The sequence below is a fragment of the Cherax quadricarinatus genome, chromosome 35, assembly GCF_038502225.1.
Source record: "Cherax quadricarinatus isolate ZL_2023a chromosome 35, ASM3850222v1, whole genome shotgun sequence".
NCBI lineage: Eukaryota > Metazoa > Arthropoda > Malacostraca > Decapoda > Parastacidae > Cherax > Cherax quadricarinatus.
In genome coordinates this window covers 9,052,291-9,072,126 of record NC_091326.1, presented here as the reverse complement: position 1 = coordinate 9,072,126, position 19,836 = coordinate 9,052,291, and the positions used below count along the sequence as shown (strand labels likewise).

Sequence of the window (19,836 nt, the reverse complement as noted above, 5' to 3'; positions counted from 1 at the left end):
GTCGGTGTAGGTTTCGCTTAGATGTGTTCTTGACATCATTGGTTAATTACCCTATATTTCTTTCCGTGCTCTGAGCAGAAGGAATTTAGTCTGTAACGAAATAATGAAAGTATACTTGTATTTTATTATTCTAGTGTAAATTAAGAGCAAGGATGATTAATTTGAGGAAGAGTTAATATAGGTTTGCATGTTTTTAAGAAAGTTAACTTATCCACATGTAGCTAGTATAGGACAGTTTTAAGCTTCAGTATCTGATTTTATATGTAGGTTATAGTGGTCATATTTGTTATATTGTTATGTTATTCGTTACTGTTTCAATATCTAATGTAACGTTTTTTTTCAGTTATTGTTCATATATTGTCATCTTTATGGTTTTTCCTTTTGTCTATTGTCTATTTGTTGGTTTTAAATAAAATATATATATAAAAAAAAAAAAAAAAAATTAGTAATTTGGCATTTAGTGTCTATCCCGTAATGTTTGAGCTTTTGGTGCAATAGGTCATGGTCATTTGTATCAAAAGCTTTTTGTAAGTTTATGAAAAGTCCCAGGGAAAATGAATTTTTTTTCGAGTGCTGAATATATTAGTTCAAGCATATGTATAATTGCATCATTAGTACTTTGTTTCCCCTCAAGGAAGGTTCCTTGATGTTGGTGAGGGGCTCTTGATTTAGGGAATTGGATCTGTGCTCCAGTTCTCCAAATTAAGCCTGAATGCCTTCCACATCCCCCCCCCCCCCAGGCGCTGTATAATCCTCCGGGTTTAGCGCTTCCCCTTTGATTATAATAATAATAATAGTACTTTGTTTCGGTCTGAATCCAAACTGACAGGGGTTGAGTATGTTGTGGGATACTAAATAGGAGTAGACTTGTTTGTGACTTAATTTTTCGAAGATTTTAAATAGGGGCAAGTTTGATATAGGCCTATAGTTGTTCAAGTCGGTTGGATCGGGGTAACCCTTGCTGTTTTGAATATGTATGGAAAGATGGAAAATTCAACGGATTTGATAAGAAAGAGTTGCCGTAATTGGTGATAACACGTGAGAAGCTTTTTTTTTTTATACAAGAGTGGGGGTAAGGTATTTAGGTCACCTGTCTTGTTCTTTAGTGTTTTGATGATGAACAAGATATCAGTAGGATTTGTTGGGGCTAAAAACAGAGTATTTGGGTAGGTGCCGTTGAGGTAGTCTTGGTTGAATTTTTGAGTTTGGAATTTTGCTTGCCAGCTTTGTTCCTAGGGTCAAGAAAGACATTTCGTTGGCAGTATCGGTTGGCTGAAGGAGAGGTTCTTCTGGTTTTGTTAAGTTTCATTCTGTTTTCTGACAGCTTTTTAGATCCTAGATCCAAGGTTGGTATTAGGTGGCCTGGTGGCTAAAGCTCCCGCTTCACACACGGAGGGACCGGGTTCGATTCCCGGCGGGTGGAAACATTTCGACACGTTTCCTTACACCTGTTGTCCTGTTCACCTAGCAGCAAATAGGTACCTGGGTGTTAGTCGACTGGTGTGGGTCGCATCCTGGGGGACAAGATTAAGGACCCCAATGGAAATAAGTTAGACAGTCCTCGATGACGCACTGACTTTCTTGGGTTATCCTGGGTGGCTAACCCTCCGGGGTTAAAAATCCGAACGAAATCTTATCTTATCTTATCTTATCTTATTAAGTTAAGTGACTTGTTCCCTTAGGAGGTTGATGATGTTCTCACTTTCAGTGTGGTTGTTATTTTGTTGGTCTATTGTGTATTTTGCCTTCTCAAGTTGTGATTATGTCAAGGAACTGAGCATTAGCAGTTTTTAGTTGCTGTACTTCCTGGGAGAATGTGTCGTTTGTTGTTCTTAATTCCTGCATTTCTCGGGTTAATGTGGCAATTTTTTGTTCATACATCTTGATGAATTTAGCCGTCTCTGGGTCTTGCAGCTCCAGTTTGTTGAATCCAAGGAAGGAGTTACACTCTTTGCTTGGGGTGGCGACCATGTTTGTTGGCATTAGTGAGTGTTGTGGGGCAAAAATCAAACATTTCTGCTACTTTGAGCTCAATTTCAAGTTACTTTCATTCCTGAAATCGATCAAAATCATCTCTATTTCTCTAATATATATACATGTATTTCATTCTATCAAAGGAGACCAAGAAACTGAGAATACAACCATAAAAACCATACAAAAATACACCGCAAAGTCACTGTTTTAAACCAAATACACGATTGCTGTTTTTTCTCTTTATGCACTTTGTGCTGCATGATTTTTTATATGGTGTAGACCCATTCTCTTATATCTAGGCCCAAATTTACCACTCACAGCTTATCTGAATGAGCTGAGCTCATGGCATTGTTCTGCGAGACCAACACTAGCTTCAAAGCCATGATACAACAGGACCAACCCTGATTGGGTTAAGATAAGATTTCGTTCGGATTTTTAACCCCGGAGGGTTAGCCACCCAGGATAACCCAAGAAAGTCAGTGCGTCATCGAGGACTGTCTAACTTATTTCCATTGGGGTCCTTAATCTTGTCCCCCAGGATGCGACCCACACCAGTCGACTAACACCCAGGTACCTATTTGCTGCTAGGTGAACAGGACAACAGGTGTAAGGAAATGTGTCGAAATGTTTCTACCCGCCGGGAATCGAACCCGGGCCCTCCGCGTGTGAAGCGGGAGCTTTAGCCACCAGGCCACCGGGCTACCCCATAACTGTAAAGGCTCATTGCCTATACTCTCACTGGCTTATCTTTCTTCCAATAGTTGTTTATATCTTACCCTAACTGCCTCCTCCTCTAGTTTATAAACCTTCACCTCTCTTGCTAATTCCATTTTCCTTGTATCCCATCTAAACTAAAAAAAATTATCTGTCTGTGGCCCCTCTATAAACATGCACATCCTGAAGTCTACCCATCAGTCTTTTATCTACCAGTACATAGTCCAACAAACTATTGTCATTATGCCCTCTATCATACCATTGTATGCTTATTTATCCTTTTTTGCCACCAGGCCATGGGCCACTGTGGCCTGGTGTATCAAAACAGTAACCAAACTATGTAAATTCTTAAAATTATAGTTTTTATTGATTTCACTGTTTCTCAGGAGCAGATGAATATGCTTTAACCAGCTCCAGCAACATTATTCACAAAAGAATTTCTTCTCACTGTTGGAGTGCCATTTCTGGATGCTGATGTACATTTCCAAAATGATGAGATAAACATTAGAATTGATGAAAGAAAAAAGGTGAGTGGTGCATTGAGGTATCTGTGGAGACAAAGAACATCATCCATGGAGGCAAAGAAGGGAATGTATGAGAGTATAGTGGTACTAACACTCTTATATGGGTGTGAAGCATGGATTGTAAATGCTGCAGTGAGAAGGCAGCTGGAGGCAGTGGAGATATGTCTAAGGTCAATGTGTGGTTTAAGTGTTATGCAGAGAATTCGTAGTGTGGAAATTAGGTGGTGTGGAGTTACTAAAAGTACAGTGGTCCCTCAATTATCGTCCTTAATCCATTCTTGGAAGTGGGACTATTATCGAAATGGGCGATTTTCGAATCAATTTTCCCAATAAGAAATAATGTAAATCCAATTAATTCGTTCCAGACACCCAGAAGTATCAACAACAATTTTTTTTTTACCTAAGAGATAGATTTACATGCACAAAAAAATGAACATTCAACATGACAGTAATGGATTTAAATTAAATTAGATAAGTTTAGATTTAGAAAGGACATAGGAAAGTATTGGTTTGGAAATAGGGTAGTTGATGAGTGGAACAGTCTACCTAGTTGGGTTATTGAGGCTAGGACATTGGGTAGTTTCAAATTTAGGTTGGATAAATTTATGAGTGAGAGGGGTTGGATTTGAGTGGGACTTGCAAATGAGTGGATAGAGTTATCAGAGCTTATTTCTTGGGTAGCATTGAGGACCGGGTTGGGAAAATGTTTCGTTAGTGGGATGAATTGTAAAGGACCTGCCGAGTATGGGCCAACAGGCCTGCTGCAGTGATCCTCCTTTCTTACGTTCTTATGTAAAAACACAAAGGTGGTGGTGGTAGAGTGGAAGCAGTTGTGATAGTGGTTGATAAATTATATGTTGATAAATTATATGTTTCTCACATTCTTTACCAAAGGGTTGGCACTAGAAGCTTTCTTTGGAACCATGGTAGCTTATTTAGCACTTGCAAGCACTAAAATCAATGGAATATTATGAAATATTTCGTAGGAGCATGTAAGGGGACCGTCGCTCACTGGTAAACAATGGCACACTGGCTGGGAAGGCAGGCTCAGGCGGCTCAGAGCGTGAATACGCGTCCAGGACGAAGGACGATTAGCGAGTTAACGGACCATTTGCGAGCCAATGTTTAGACGAAATATCAGGACTATTTCCGAAATGGACGACTTTCAGGCCGGATGATTATTGAGGGACCACTGTATTAGTCAGAGGGCTGAAGAGGTGGTTTGGTCATTTAGAGAGAATGGAACAAAGTAGAATGACTTGGAGAGCATATAAATCTGTTGGGGAAGGAAGGCAGGGTAGGGGTCGTCCCCAAAAAGGTTGGAGGGAGGGGGTAAAGGAGGTTTTGTGGGCAAGGGGCTTGGACTTCCAGCAAGCATACGTGAGCGTGTTAGATAGGAGTGAATGGAGACGAACGGTTTTTGGAACCTGACGAGTAGTTGGAGTGTGAGCAGGGTAATATCTTGTGAAGGGATTCAGGGAAACCAGTTAGCCGGACTTGATTCCTGGAAATGGGAAGTACAGTGCCAGCTGCTTTACCCCCTTTCATTCTACATAATGCCTCGTGCACCTCCCCCACACTCACATCCTTCTCTTCACTCCTACAAGATGTTATACCTCCCTGGCCAGTGCATGAAATTACCACCTCCCTTTCTTCATCGACATTTAAAAGTTCCTCAAAATATTCCCGCCATCTACCCAATACCTCCAGCTTTCCATCTACTAACTCCCCAACTCAGTTTTTAACTTACAAATCCATTCTATCCCTAGGCTTTCTAAACTTGTTTATCTCGCTTCAAAATTTTTCTTGTTCTCATCAAAAAATTTTTGACAGTGCCTCTCCCACTATCATTTGCTCTCCTTTTGTACTCTCTCACCACTCTCTTCACCTTTCTTTTACTCTCCATATACTCTGCTCTTCTTATATCACTTCTGCTTTGTAAAAACCTCTCATAAACTACCTTTTTTGTCTTTTATCAAATCCTTTATTTCATTCCACCAATCACTCCTCTTTCCTCCTGCACCCGCCTTCCTATAGCCACAAACTTCTGCCCCACATTCTAATAAAGTAGATCCTTAGTTTTTGAGAGTCTCGGTTTTCGTGAACTTTGATTATCAGCAACTTTTTTCGTCAAAATATAGCCTTGGTTTTCGTGATTTTCCTTGGGTTTCTGCAGTCGTACGGAATGTGTCCTGGTGGCCCCGTGCACACAAAGCCTCCCACAGACGCATTCAGAGTCAGTCTGGCATTGTTTCTTGGTGAGTTAGCAACACCCCCTGGAGTTTACCTGGAGGAGGTTTCGGAGGTCAACACCCCAGCGGCTCGGTCTGAGACCAGGCCTCAGGGTCTGATCACCAGGCTGTTATTGCTGGCTGCACACAAACTGATATACGAACCACAGCCCTTGCATTCATATGAAATATTTCATAATAATCCATTGTTTTTTTGTGCCTTAGTGCCAGCCCTTTGGTAAAGAAGGTTGTGGAATGTATTGTGGCATTGGGAAATTCCATGGGGTTGGATGTGAGTGGCCAGGATGTAGAAGAATTGGTGGAGGACCACAGGAAGAGCTAACCACTGAAGAGCTACAAGAGCTTTATCTGCAACAGCAACAGACCACAGCTGAGGAAACTGTTTCACAGGAGGAAGAACAGAGAGGGAAGAAGGTGCCTTCTTCAAAGGTTAAGGACATTTGTGCAAAGTGGATTGAGGCGCAAACGTTTGTCGAGGAACATCACCCTAACAAAGCTGTTGTAGGCCATATCTGCGACATGTTCATTGACAGTGCCTTGCCCCATTTTAGGCAAATCCTAAAGAGATGCCAGAAACAGAGCTCTCTGGAACAATTTTTTGAGCAACAAGGATCCAGTGACTTTCAAGTTGGTCCTAGTGCCAGTAAAAAACAAAGAAGGGAAGTAACCTAGGATAAGGGCTCTGTATCTTCGTCAGGTGTCAGATCAACCAGGCTGTGATGGATATGTGGGGCAGCGGGCCTGCAGCAGCAGCAGCCTGGTTGACCAGACAAGCCTGGCCCATGGCTCGGCTCAGAGAGTAGACAAACTCTCATAACTCTTCAAAGGTATATATCAGAGGTACCTAAAGTCTTCCATACACCAACAAGAGTCTTCAATAAAGGTAAGTGTGATGTTATTATTGCTTTATATTGATTTGTCATTCTTTTCTGTATGTAAATCTATATTTAATCTCTAAAAAAAATATTTTTCTGTTAATACTCTTGTGTGTCTGGAATGGATTAATTGGATTTACATTATTTCTTATGGGGAAAATGATTTTGGTTTTCGTGAATTTTGGTTTTCGGCAGACTCTCTGGAATGGATTAATCATGAAAACCAAAGGTCTACTGTACAGGCTTTCATTTCACACTCACTTGGTGGGACAGTAGTACCTCCCTGAGTGGCTGCTGTCTACCAACCTACTACCTGTATGTTATCATGCAAATTCGGGTGTCATCTACAGAGGATGACACCCAAATTTGCATGATTGTCATCCATCGAAGACATTGCAAGATTCCAAGCTGACATTAACCAAATCTTTAACTCCTAAACTGTCCAAACGTTTATCTACGTTTATCACTCTGTCTGACTTTTTTGGGTTATCCTAGGTTCTCTACACATATGCTGCTATGTATGATAATTCTATGTAACTGTATTTGTGTATACCTGAATAAACTTACTTACTTACACTGCTAGTACTCCAACTATTTTTTTAAATAAAGAGGGCAGTTTTTCTGTGTAATAGGGCAAAAAAAAAAATTAGGGTCAGATATAAGGTCATGAAGTTGGCACTGGACACTCACCTGATGACAACATGGGGTCCTACTGTTTGCAGAAATGTTGTTGATATACCTTTTTTCCTCATATTTTTTATTTAATTTATATAATTTTTGTGTTTTGATAATTACAATTTGTAGTAGTTCTTGTGACTTTATAGCCAAGCTTTGTTATGACACTAGTATTAGGTATGGAAATAATAATCAGTCACAAGCACACTGATAGGTGAATAAGTTCATCTGCCTTGGTCACATACTATTGTTTAGAAATACAGTGGACCCCCAGTTTACGATCAGCTCCCAATGCGACCAATTATGTAAGTGTATTTATGTAAGTGCATTTGTATGTGTATGTTTGGGGGTCTGAAATGGACTAATCTAATTCACAATATTCCTTATGGGAACAAATTCGGTCAGTACTGGCACCTGAACATACTTCTGGAATGAAATAATATCGTAAACTGGGGGTCCACTGTATATATAAATTATTTGCATGTCCCAGCAATGTTTTTAGAAGTACAGTAGACTATTGATTAATTATCATGGGTTCCTTTAAAACTTTCTCCATTACACTATTGTCAAACTGCATCATATTTTCGTCTTACACTTCATAAAATTCAACTTAAACAGTTCTGCTTTTCTCACCCTTAGGTGAGAATTGCTACAACAACACAGTACCCAGATAAATGGGGTACTGCTCAAAAAGGAAAATTACAGCAAAAGATAGTTGTATTACAGTAAGTATATTAATATAAATTTGAATATTTAATATGTAATGTCACAATGGTTATTTATTGCTAAACATAATGAGGGAAAGTTTCTGGGTGAACAAGTTTAAATTCAACACCTACATCATCCAACGCATAACGAAAAAAGTATCCAAAACAGTTGGGATCCTCTCAGATACATTACGTACCACAATCACTCCTACTCACACTATACTATTCGCTGATCTATCTCTACTTCACCTATGCTATTTGTGCCTGGGGATCAGCAGCTCAACCCACCCAAAGATTTAGATTTTATCACTGAAGTGGCTAGTTTATTGTGCACCCCATGTCCATCCTATGGACGTTATCGCAAGAGCATGTGAATACACGAAAGGCCTAGGAACTAGGCCCCAAAAGGGTTAACAGGAGTACATTTGGATTTTTATCTACAGTTCATTTATATGTTACAAGCAAATTTAGGGAATTTGCTTAGTATATCTGGTATCTTATTTTCATAAATAAGATATCTTGACATGTCACATAGATTATTACACTGTCTATCTCTATATTCCTCAATAAGTAGACAATTAAGCACGTAGTATTCAAGACAGTGACCACAGGCCTGGCCACATAATTTGCATTTGGTTTGATCATGTGTGTGTCTCCCAAACTGCCAGAAGTACAGCCTCTCCTCACTTGGCGACGTACTCGTTTACTGACAACTCGCAATGGGCTCTCTGACCAGTATACATACCAAAATAATGTATATTAGAGCTGATTTTCTCTATTCTTTTTATTACAATATACAGTACACTACTGTATAAACATTTAAAAATGTACCAGACATGTTATAAATGGTGCAAAGGTAACATTAAAACTATATCACAGATGATTGACACAAACCCACTATCATTATAGTATGCTCCTCACTTAGCAACGAATTTGTTTACTGATGGGGTCTTTGGAACAGAACTCTGTCGTTAAGTGAGGAGAGGCTGTACTTGTAACCAAGTCTAAGCCTGGCCACTACATCATCAGTCAGTCTGTTCACATTGCAAGTTGCTCCATAAACATACTTGTCAATGCTCATGTTATCATAATGGGTTACAGATCTACTCAGGTTTCTAATTGCACACCTATAACATTCATTTTCATTATTTACTTCTCTCCTAAAATTATTCCTAATGCTAGACACAGATATACTGCCAAAGTTATATTCTACATTCTTCTTCAGGGTACTCTTCTTGGCTAACATATCAATGTTATCATGAAGGAGTAATCCAGTGTGTGATGGGATCCATAGCAATTGTACAGTGGAACCTTGGTTTTCGTTTACCCTGGCTTTTGTCGAATTCGGTTTTCAACTTTTTTCATCAAAATACTGTCCCAGTTTTCGTTTGTCACCTTGGTTTTCATCTGCCGTACCAAATGTGTCTGCCTGCCCACACCCACACAAAGAATCCCACGCCCACATTCTGAGTCAGTCTGGCTTTGTTTCTTGTCAAGTGAACATAGCCCTGCTCGTTTATACGAAACATTTCGTAATAATCGATTGTTTTTTGTGCTTGTTTATTGAGTGCGACTGCCAAATAAGCCATCATGGGGCCAAAGAAAGTTCCGAGTGCCAGCCCTTTGATAAAGAAGGTAAGAAACACAATAGAATTCAAGAAAGAACTTGTAAAAAAGTATGAAAGTGGCGTACGTGTGGTTGATCTCATCAGGATGTATGGAAGCCCTCATCAATGATCACTTCCATCCTGGCAAAGAAAAAAGAAATCAAGGAATCTGATGTTGTGAAACGGGTAAGTGTGCTAACGAAACAGACATTGATTAAGGACATTTGTGCAGTGGAGTGAGGTGCAAAGTTTTGTGGAGAAATATCACCCTAACAAAGCTGTTGCAAGCCGTGTCTGCAGCATGTTCAATGACAATGCCGTGTCCCATTTTAGGCAAATCTTAAGAGATGCCAGAAACGGTCCTAGTGCCAGTAAAAGACAAAGGGAAGTAAACCCAGATAGGGACTTGATACCTCTCCTCCCTCTCCCCTCCTCGCTGTCTTCCATATGCCAACAAGAGTCTTCAGTAAATGTAAAATTGATTTAAATGTTCATATCTTTCTTTCTTTCAACACACCGGCCGTATCCCACCGAGGCAGGGTGGCCCAAAAAGAAAAACAAAAGTTTCTCTTTTTAAATTTAGTAATTTATACAGGAGAAGGGGTTAATAGCCCCTTGCTCCCGGCATTTTAGTCGCCTCTTACAACACACATGGCTTACGGAGGAAGAATTCTGTTCCACTTCCCCGTGGAGGTAAGAGGAAATAAACAAGGACAAGAACTAGAAAGAAAATAGAAGAAAACCCAGAGGGGTGTGTATATGTACGCTTATACAGTGGACCCCCGCATACCGTTGGCATCACATAACGATTAATCCGCATACCTCTTGCTTTAATCGCAAAAATTTTGCCTCACATACCGCTTAAAAACCCGCTCACCGATGTTCGTCCGAGACGCGTCCAATGTGCGCCCTCAGCCAGCCTCACATGTGCCGCCGGTGGCATTGTTTACCAGCCAGCCTCCACGGTAACATCCAAGCATACAATCGGAATATTTCGCATTATTACAGTGTTTTCGGTGCTTTTTCTGGAAAATAAGTGACCATGGGCCCCAAGAAAGCTTCTAGTGCCAACCCTACAGCAATAAGGGTGAGAATTCCAATAGAGATGAAGAAAGAGATCATTGATAAGTATGAAAGTGGAGTGCGTATCGCCGACCTGGCCAGGTTGTACAAGAAACTCCAATCAACCATCGCTACTATTGTGGGCACCAGAAAGGCAATCAAGGAAGCTGTTCTTGCCAAAGGTTTAACTGTGTTTTCGAAACAAAGATCGCAAGTGATGGAAGATGTTGAGAGACTCTTATTGGTGTGGATAAATGAAAAACAGCTAGCAGGAGATAGCGTCTCTCATGCGATCATAAGCGAAAAGGCTAGGAAGTTGCATGAGGATTTAATTAAAAAAATGCCTGCAACTAGTGATGATGTGAGTGAATTTAAGGCCAGCAAAGGTTGGTTTGAGAGATTTAAGAAGTGTAGTGGCATACATAGTGTGATAAGGCATGGTGAGGCTGCCAGTTCGGACCACAAAGCGGCTGAAAAATATGTGCATGAATTCAAGGAGTACATAGAGGCTGAAGGACTGAAACCTGAACAAGTGTTTAATTGTGATGAAACAGGCCTGTTTTGGAAGAAAATGCCAAGCAGGACCTACATTACTCAGGAGGAAAAGGCACTCCCAGGACATAAGCCTATGAAAGACAGGCTTACTTTGTTGATGTGTTCCAATGCTACTGGTGATTGCAAAGTTAAGCCTTTATTAGTGTATCACTCTGAAACTCCCAGACCGTTCAGGCAAAAGAATGTCCTCAAGGAGAATTTGTGTGTGCTGTGGAGGGCAAACAGTAAGGCATGGGTCACTAGGGACTTTTTCTATGACCGGTTACACCATGCATTTGCCCCCAATGTGAAAGAATACCTAACTGAAAAGAAATTAGAACTTAAGTGCCTCCTGGTGTTAGACAATGCCCCTGGTCATCCTACAGACGTGGCAGAGCGACTTTATGGGGACATGAAATTCATTAAGGTGAAGTTTTTGCCTCCTAATACCACTCCTCTCCTGCAGCCCATGGACCAGCAGGTTATTGCAAACTTCAAAAAACTGTACACAAAAGCTCTGTTTGAAAGGTGCTTTGTAGTGACCTCAGAAACTCAACTGACTAAGAGAGTTTTGGAGAGAGCACTTTAATATCCTCAATTGCGTAAACCTTATAGGTAAGGCTTGGGAGGGAGTGACTAAGAGGACCTTGAACTCTGCTTGGAAGAAACTGTGGCCAGAATGTGTAGACAAAAGGGATTTTGAAGGGTTTGAGGCTAACCCTGAGAGGATTATGCCAGTTGAGGAATCCATTGTGGCATTGGGAAAGTCCTTGGGGTTGGAGGTTAGTGGGGAGGATGTGGAAGAGTTGGTGGAGGAGGACAATGAAGAACTAACCACTGATGAGCTGATAGATCAACTTCAGCAGCAAGAGGCCAGACCTGAGGAAACTGGTTCAGAGGAGGGGAGAGAGAAATTGAAGAAGTTGCCTACTACAAAGATTAAGGAAATCTGTGCAATGTGGCTGAAAGTGCAAACCTTTATGGATGAGAATCACCCTCACACAGCTATTGCAAGCCGTGTTGGCAACCTGTACACTGACAATGTTGTGAAACACTTTAGGGAAGTCATAAAGGAACGAGAGGTACAGGCCACTATGGACAGATATGTTGTGCGAAAGAAGTCCAGTGACTCTGAAGCTGGTCCTAGTGGCATTAAAAGAAGAAGGGAAGTAACCCCAGAAAAGGACTCGACACCTCAAGTCTTAATGGAAGGGGATTCCCCTTCTAAACACTAACACTCTCTCTCCCCTCCTCCCATCCCATCAATCATCACCAGATCTTCAATAAAAGTAAGTGTCATGTAAGTGTGCATGCCTTTTTCAGTTTGTGTGTATTAAAATTAACATTTCATGTGGTAAAAATTTTTTTTTTCATACTTTTGGGTGTCTTCCACGGATTAATTTGATTTCCATTATTTCTTATGGGGAAAATTCATTCGCATACCGATTATTTCGCATACCAATGACCCCTCTTGCACGGATTAAAATCGGTATGCGGGGGTCCACTGTACATGTATGTGTAGTGTGACTTAAGTGTAAGTAGAGGTAGCAAGATGTACCTGAAATCTTGCATGTTTATGAGACAGAAAAATAGACACCAGCAATCCTACCATCATGTAAAACAATTACAGGCTTTCGTTTTACACTCACTTGGCAGGATGGTAGTACCCCCCTGGGTGGTTGCTGTCTACCAACCTACTACCTATAAATGTTCATATATCCATTAAAATATGTGCGTGGATGTAGTGCGGATGACAAGAAACAGATGATTGCTGATGTTATGAATGAAAAGAAGTTGGATGTCCTGGCCCTAAGCGAAACAAAGCTGAAGAGGGTAGGGGAGTTTCGGTGGGGGGAAATAAATCTGGAGTATCTGAGAGAGAGCTAAGGAAGGGGTAGCAATAATGTTGAAAGATCAGTTATGGAAGGAGAAAAGAGAATATGAATGTGTAATTCAAGGATTATGTGGATTAAAGTAAAGGTTGGATGCGAAAAGTGGGTCACAATAAGTGTGTATGCACCTGGAGAAGAGAGGAATGTAGAGGAGAGAGATTTTGGGAGATGTTAAGTGAATGTTTAGGAACCTTTGAACCAAGTGAGAGAATGTGGTAGGGGACCTGAATGCTAAAGTAGGAGAAACTTTTAGAGAGGGTGTGGTAGGTAAGTTTGGGGTGCCAGGTGTAAATGATAATTGGAGCCCTTTGATTGAACTTTGTATAGAGTGGGGTTTAGTTATAGGTAATACATATTTTAAGAAAAAGAGGATAAATAAGTATACAAGATATGATGTAGGGCAAAATGACAGTAGTTTGTTGGATTATGTATTGGTAGATAAAAGACTGTTGAGTAGACTTCAGGATGTACATGTTTATAGAGGGGCCACAGATATATCAGATCACTTTTTAGTTGTAGCTACACTGAGAGTAAAGGGTAGATGGGATACAAGGAGAATAGAAGCATCAGGGAAGAGAGAGGTGGAGGTTTATAAACTAAAAGAGGAGGCAGTTAGGGTAAGATATAAACAGCTATTCGAGGATAGATGGGCTAATGAGAGCATAGGCAATGGGGTCGAAGAGGTATGGGGTAGGTTTTAAAAATGTAATGTTAGAGTGTTCAGCAGAAGTTTGTGGTTACAGGAAAGTGGGTGCGGGAGGGAAGAGGAGCGATTGGTGGAATGATGATGTAAAGAGAGTAGTAAGGGAGAAAAAGTTAGCATATGAGAAGTTTTTACAAAGTAGAAGTGAAGCAAGGAGGGAAGAGTATATGGAGAAAAAGAGAGAGGTTAAGAGAGTGGTGAAGCAGTGTAAAAAGAGAGCAAATGAGAGAGTGGGTGAGATGTTATCAACAAATTTTGTTGAAAATAAGAAAAAGTTTTGGAGTGAGATTAACAAGTTAAGGATGCCTAGAGAACAAATGGATTTGTCAGTTAAAAATAGGAGAGGAGAGTTATTAAATGGAGAGTTAGAGGTATTGGGAAGATGGAGGGAATATTTTGAGGAATTGTTAAATGTTGATGAAGATAGGGAAGCTGGGATTTCATGTATAGGGCAAGGAGGAATAACATCTTGTTCCTACAAGATGTTATTCCTCCTTGCCAGTTGTGAGTGTGTGGGAAGTTCGTGAAGCAGTAGGTAAAATGAAAGGGAGTAAGGCAGCGGGGATTGATGGGATAAAGATAGAAATGTTAAAAGCAGGTGGGGATATAGTTTTGGAGTGGTTGGTGCTATTATTTAATAAATGTATGGAAGATGGTAAGGTACCTAGGGATTGGCAGAGAGCATGCATAGTTCCTTTGTATAAAGGCAAAGGGGACAAAAGAGAATGCAAAAATTATAGGGGGATAAGTCTGTTGAGTATACCTGGTAAAGTGTATGGTAGAGTTATTATTGAAAGAATTAAGAGTAAGACAGAGAATAGGATAGCAGATGAACAAGGAAGCTTTAGGAAAGGTAGAGGGTGTGTGGACCAGGTGTTTACAGTGAAACATATAAGTGAACAGTATTTAGATAAGGCTAAAGAGGTTTTTCTGGCATTTATAGATTTGGAAAAGGTGTATGACAGGGTGGATAGGGGGGCAGTGTGGTAGATATTGCAGGTGTATGGTATAGGAGGTAGGTTAGTGAAAGCACTGAAGAGCTTTTACGAGGATAGTGAGGCTCGAGTTAGAGTATGTAGGAAAGAGGGAGATTATTTCCCAGTAAAAGTAGGCCTTAGACAAGGATGTGTGATGTCACCGTGGTTGTTTAATGTATTTATAGATGGAGTTGTAAGAGAAGTAAATGCAAGGGTCTTGGCAAGAGGCGTGGAGTTAAAAGATAAAGAATCACACATAAAGTGGGAGTTGTCACAGTTGCTCTTTGCTGATGACACTGTGCTCTTGGGAGATTCTGAAGAGAAGTTGCAGAGGTTGGTGGATGAATTTGGTAGGGTATGTAAAAGAAGAAAATTAAAAGTGAATACAGGAAAGAGTAAGGTTATGAGGATAATAAAAAGATTAGGTGATGAAAGATTGGATATCAAATTGGAGGGAGAGTATGGAGGAGGTGAATGTATTCAGATATTTGGGAGTGGATGTGTCAGCGGATGGGTCTATGAAAGATGAGGTGAATCATAGAATTGATTAGGGGAAAAGGGTGAGCAGTGCACTTAGGAGTCTGTGGAGACAAAGAACTTTGTCCTTGGAGGCAAAGAGGGGAATGCATGAGAGTATAGTTTTACCAACGCTCTTATATGGGTGTGAAGCATGGGTGATGAATGTTGCAGCGAGAAGGCTGGAGGCAGTGGAGATGTCATGTCTGAGGGCAATGTGTGAAGTGAATATAATGCAGAGAATTCATAGTTTGGAAGTAAGGAGGTGCGGGATTGCCAAAACTGTTGTCCAGAGGGCTGAGGAAGGGTTGTTGAGGTGGTTCGGACATGTAGAGAGAATGGAGCGAAACAGAATGACTTCAAGAGTGTATCAGTCTGTAGTGGAAGGAAGGCGGGGTAGGGGTCGGCCTAGGAGAGGTTGGAGGGAGGGGGTAAAGGAGGTTTTGTGTGCGAGGGGCTTGGACTTCCAGCGGACATGCGTGAGCGTGTTTGATAGGAGTGAATGGAGACAAATGGTTTTTAATACTTGACATGCTGTTGGAGTGTGAGCAAAGTAACATTTATGAAGGGATTCAGGGAAACCAGCAGGCCGGACTTGAGTCCTGGAGATGGGAAGTACAGTGCCTGCACTCTGAAGGAGGGGTGTTAATGTTGCAGTTTAAAAACTGTAGTGTAAAGCACCCTTCTGGCAAGACAGTGATGGAGTGAACGATGGGGAAAGTTTTTCTTTTTTGGGCCACCCTGCCTTGGTGGGAATTGGCCAGTGTGCTAATAAAAAAAAAAATAATTTATTCTCATTGTTTCTCATTGTTTTTGTTAATATTTTTGGGTGTCTGGAACAGATTAATTGGATTTGCATTATTTCTTATGGAAAATATTGCTTCAGTTTTTGTCGAATTTGGTTTTCGTCAGACTCTCTGGAACAAATTAAAAACGAAAACTGAGGTTCCACTGTACATTAATTTCTTTTTCTCGAATTTTTTAGTATCTGTACCTTGCTTCTCCAGTGAGCATTATATGAGTCAAGAGTCTTCAGTGATGACAGAATCAGTAATAGTGACAGACTGAAGCTCAGTGTTGTAATTTAGTTTTAATGCCATTAGGATGGCAAACAAATCAATTTGCAGTGTAGACACCCAGTTGTTGATTCTTGTGCCTAACTCAACAAAGTTATTATCGTTCTTAACTAGGGAGGTGGCAACAAGAGCAGATGCAGCCCTGCCAGAAGGCTCCTGCTTAGATCTCTCAGTGTGTATATAACTTGTGATAACTTTTTACTTCCAGCTAAGTGAGAAATTTCTTGAGCAGTTGCTTGAACAAGTGATTTAAGGAAGGGATTAGTAGCAATGAGCTTCTTTGGAGGAACTTGCAGGTATGTGATATTAAATGAACTCATCTTCACTGATCACATCATTCTGTTCAAGAGACACATAGTTATGTGAATTGGATCCTTGCCTTGGGATGTTTCTTTACTGTTTCCATTAGCCATGTTCATTTTGTTATTGCCTTGTTAATCTTAATTTTGCCCAAAATGTTTTGAACATATAGGAGATTTCTGTATGTACACCCAAATGTCATTCGTCTTTGTACATTGTACCATGAAATGGTGGTTGCACATGTCCTGTCTTGGCAAAACTTGGATGTGGACTAGCTGCATGTCTTATGATGAAACCTCTCACCCTATCTCTTCCTTAAGAGCTGGACAGAATAATGCCCCCTAACTGAATGATTAAGTTTGAGGAAAATTATTAACTCAGCCATTCTGTTTTGCTCAAAACTTGATATTAACCTGTGTTTTCAGAAATCTGTCATGAAACCCTTTGACAAAATGGTCTCACATTAGAAATAGTAACACTTCAACCCTTGAACAGTGAGCTGTTTGCCCTCTATGCATCCTGGTTTGGAAGTCGCCACAGTTACAGGAAAATAATTGAAGAGTGTTAGACAATTTTCTTTGTTAACATTCAGTACTTACCTAAAGTGCCACTCCTGAGTAGTTTACCTGCTTTGTAAACGTAAGTGTACAGTGTACTTTATCTTGAGGAATTTGTTAATTTTAAATGTACATTTTTTTATTTCTGCATGTACATATATTGTACCAAGTCATTTATAAAAAGTGAAATATTTATATTTCCATGCACTTAGTTTTAATATACCATTCGTTGAGATGTGATGCTTACAAAATTAACGAATTATTTTTTTTATTAACACATCGGCTGCTTCCCACCAAGGTAGGGTGGCCCAAAAAAGAAAAACTTTCATCATCATTCACTCCATCGCTGTCTTGCCAGAGGCGTGCTTACACTACAGTTATAAAACTGCAACATTAACATCCCTCCTTCAGAGTGCAGGCACTGTACTTGCCATCTCCAGGACTCGAGTCTGGCCTGCCGGTTTCCCTGAATCCCTTCATAAATGTTACCTTGCTCACACTCCAACAGCACGTCAAGTCCTAAAAACCATTCGTCTCTATTCGTTCTTATCTGACATGCTAATGCATGCTTGCTGGAAGTCCAAGCCCCTGGCACACAAAACCTCCTACCCCCTCCCTCCATCCTTTCCGAGGCCAACCCCTACCCTGCCTTCCCTCCACTACAGATTTATACATTCAAAGTCCTATTTTCCTCCATCCTCTCAACATGTCCAAACTATCTCAGTAACCCCTCCGCAGCCCTCTGGATAATAGTTTTGGTAATCCCGCACCTCCTCCTAATCTCCAAACTACTGATTCTCTGCATTATATTCACCACACACATTGTCCTCAGACATGACAGCTCCACTGCCTCCAGCCTTCTTGTTGCAACACTCACCACCCATGCTTCACACTCATGTAAGAGCATTGGTATAACAATACTCTCATACATAATCCCTGTGGCTGGCTAAACTCTCACAATACATGCTGAGGGTCCAGGTTCCTGTTCACCTAGCAAGTAGGTACCTGGGTGTTAGTCAACTGGTGTGGGTCACATCCTGTGGGACAAGATTAAGGACCCCAATAGAAACAAGACAGAATACTCCTTGATGTCACACTGACATTTTGGGCTATCCTGGGTGACTAGCCTTCCTTGACTCTAGCTCCTGGGTCTCTCTTGGCTAGTTTAGTTGTAGCTCCTCTGTTACTAGAGGGTTTAGAGAGATTCAACTATTGTGCTTCTTGCCTGAGTTCAGGTAGAGGAGGCTGGGGATATGGGATACAGGGACATCTTTTGAGATGCAGGGAGCTGGGTTTATCAGATACAGGAGTACCTTTCTTTAATAATTTAAGATAGAGAGGGCTGGGATTACAAGATACTGGAATACCTTTCTTTGTACTGGAATACCTAAAGCACACACACATTAAATGTAAAACTAATCAAGAATGAGCTTTGCTGTCTGCTTCCTTGGAAGAATCTGTACTCTGTAGCGACTAGCAACATCTATGAATTAAAATATCAGTAACTCCAATGTGCCTATCTAGAAATCCATCTCGACCAGTAACATTTGACTTCAAACATCTTTTAGCCAATGATAAGTTTGAGAGGTTAAAGCCTCCAGGCAGAAGATAAATCGGGCAGTCTTGAGTAGCACTGGGGAGAGAGCAGCATGAACGCTATTTTATTACGACAATTGTTCATTGTGGCAGAGCATGTAACATCAGGCTATAATACCATCGAGTCTAGGCTAGACCATGCTCTCTTGCCTCAACACACATTCTCTTTCAGCATTATTATTATAATAAAAAAGAAGCGCTAAGCCACAAGGGCTATATAGCGCTGATCTTTCAGCATTAAGAACTAAGAATTATATTCGTGAGACCCTTATGGTTTAACGCTTCTTTTTTTTATTATAATAATTACATTCGTGAGGAATAAAAAAAGGTGTGTGTATATGAAGCAAGACTTCTGCATGTCTTAAAATCTAGGACATGTCCATCTTTTGCAGACTTCTCTGGTTTTGTTAAGAGCATTTGGGATTGATGGCAGTATAGTTCAGCTTTGAGAAGAAACTGTTCATTATTATGCCACATTTGGGCCCTTAGTCAACTTTTCATCAGTCATGTTATGAAACTGTTCCCATGACTGCACATTGGCCACAATTATTACTAGCAAAACTAAGCACTAAACCCACAGTGGTATTGGCCACAAAAGACTTGCACTACTGTCAGTGGCACCTGGCATCTCTGGGCAGTTTGGTAGGTCCCTTTGACCTTTTTTGATTACACCATTTATCAGAGCATATAAATTTCATTTTTGGTCAAAGTGCCTGAGCATTCTAACTTTGCCTGGTCTTTCAAAAAGCCCAATTTTCAGTGCAGACTTTGAAACTGATCAAGCTCTACTTTCCTTGCTTGGTCATGTTGCATTATTTCCCTTGGCTGATCTCACCCCTCAGCTTTGTAACACTGACCTTCATGGGTTGAGCAGTGGATATTATGGTGTTAAAAACCTAGTCACATTACAGAAATTGCCATTCAGTGATCTTCACCTTAGAGGGGCATGCCTCAATATGTTTTAAGGCTCCTAATCTAAGAAACTTTACTATCCTCTACCTTGGATATCAAATTAAGCACTAAACCCAAGAGGGTCATATAGCACTTCAGGTAGGGATGTGTACAGGAGGAATGTGCAGAGATAATGGAGTACAGGGCATGTGTGTGTGTGGGGGGGGGGGGATGCAAGAGGAAAACTAGAATCACAGTTGGTGCAATAAAGCTATTTAAAAAAAAAAAAAAAACGCACACAGGAGTCTTTCAAAGATGCAACTTTCAACAATTACTGTAGGTCAGTTAACCCTTTCAGGCCCCTCAAGGAAGGTTCCTTGATGTTGGTGAGGGGCTCTTGATTT

The 19,836-nt window shown here is 40.7% G+C and overlaps 1 long non-coding RNA gene across 2 annotated transcripts; it reads left to right on the top strand.

Annotated features, from left to right (window-relative positions):
* The first annotated feature begins 1,349 nt into the window (after window positions 1-1,349).
* LOC138853612 (uncharacterized) lies at window positions 1,350-18,706 on the top strand. Of its 2 annotated transcripts, XR_011392813.1 has the most exons (5): window positions 1,350-1,985; window positions 7,654-7,739; window positions 16,297-16,384; window positions 16,814-17,027; window positions 17,248-18,706. It is a non-coding gene; the product is annotated as an uncharacterized lncRNA (long non-coding RNA). The 2 variants fall into 2 exon arrangements; XR_011392812.1 differs by lacking the exon at window positions 17,248-18,706 and having other exon boundaries at window positions 16,814-17,197.
* The last annotated feature ends 1,130 nt before the right edge of the window (window positions 18,707-19,836 follow it).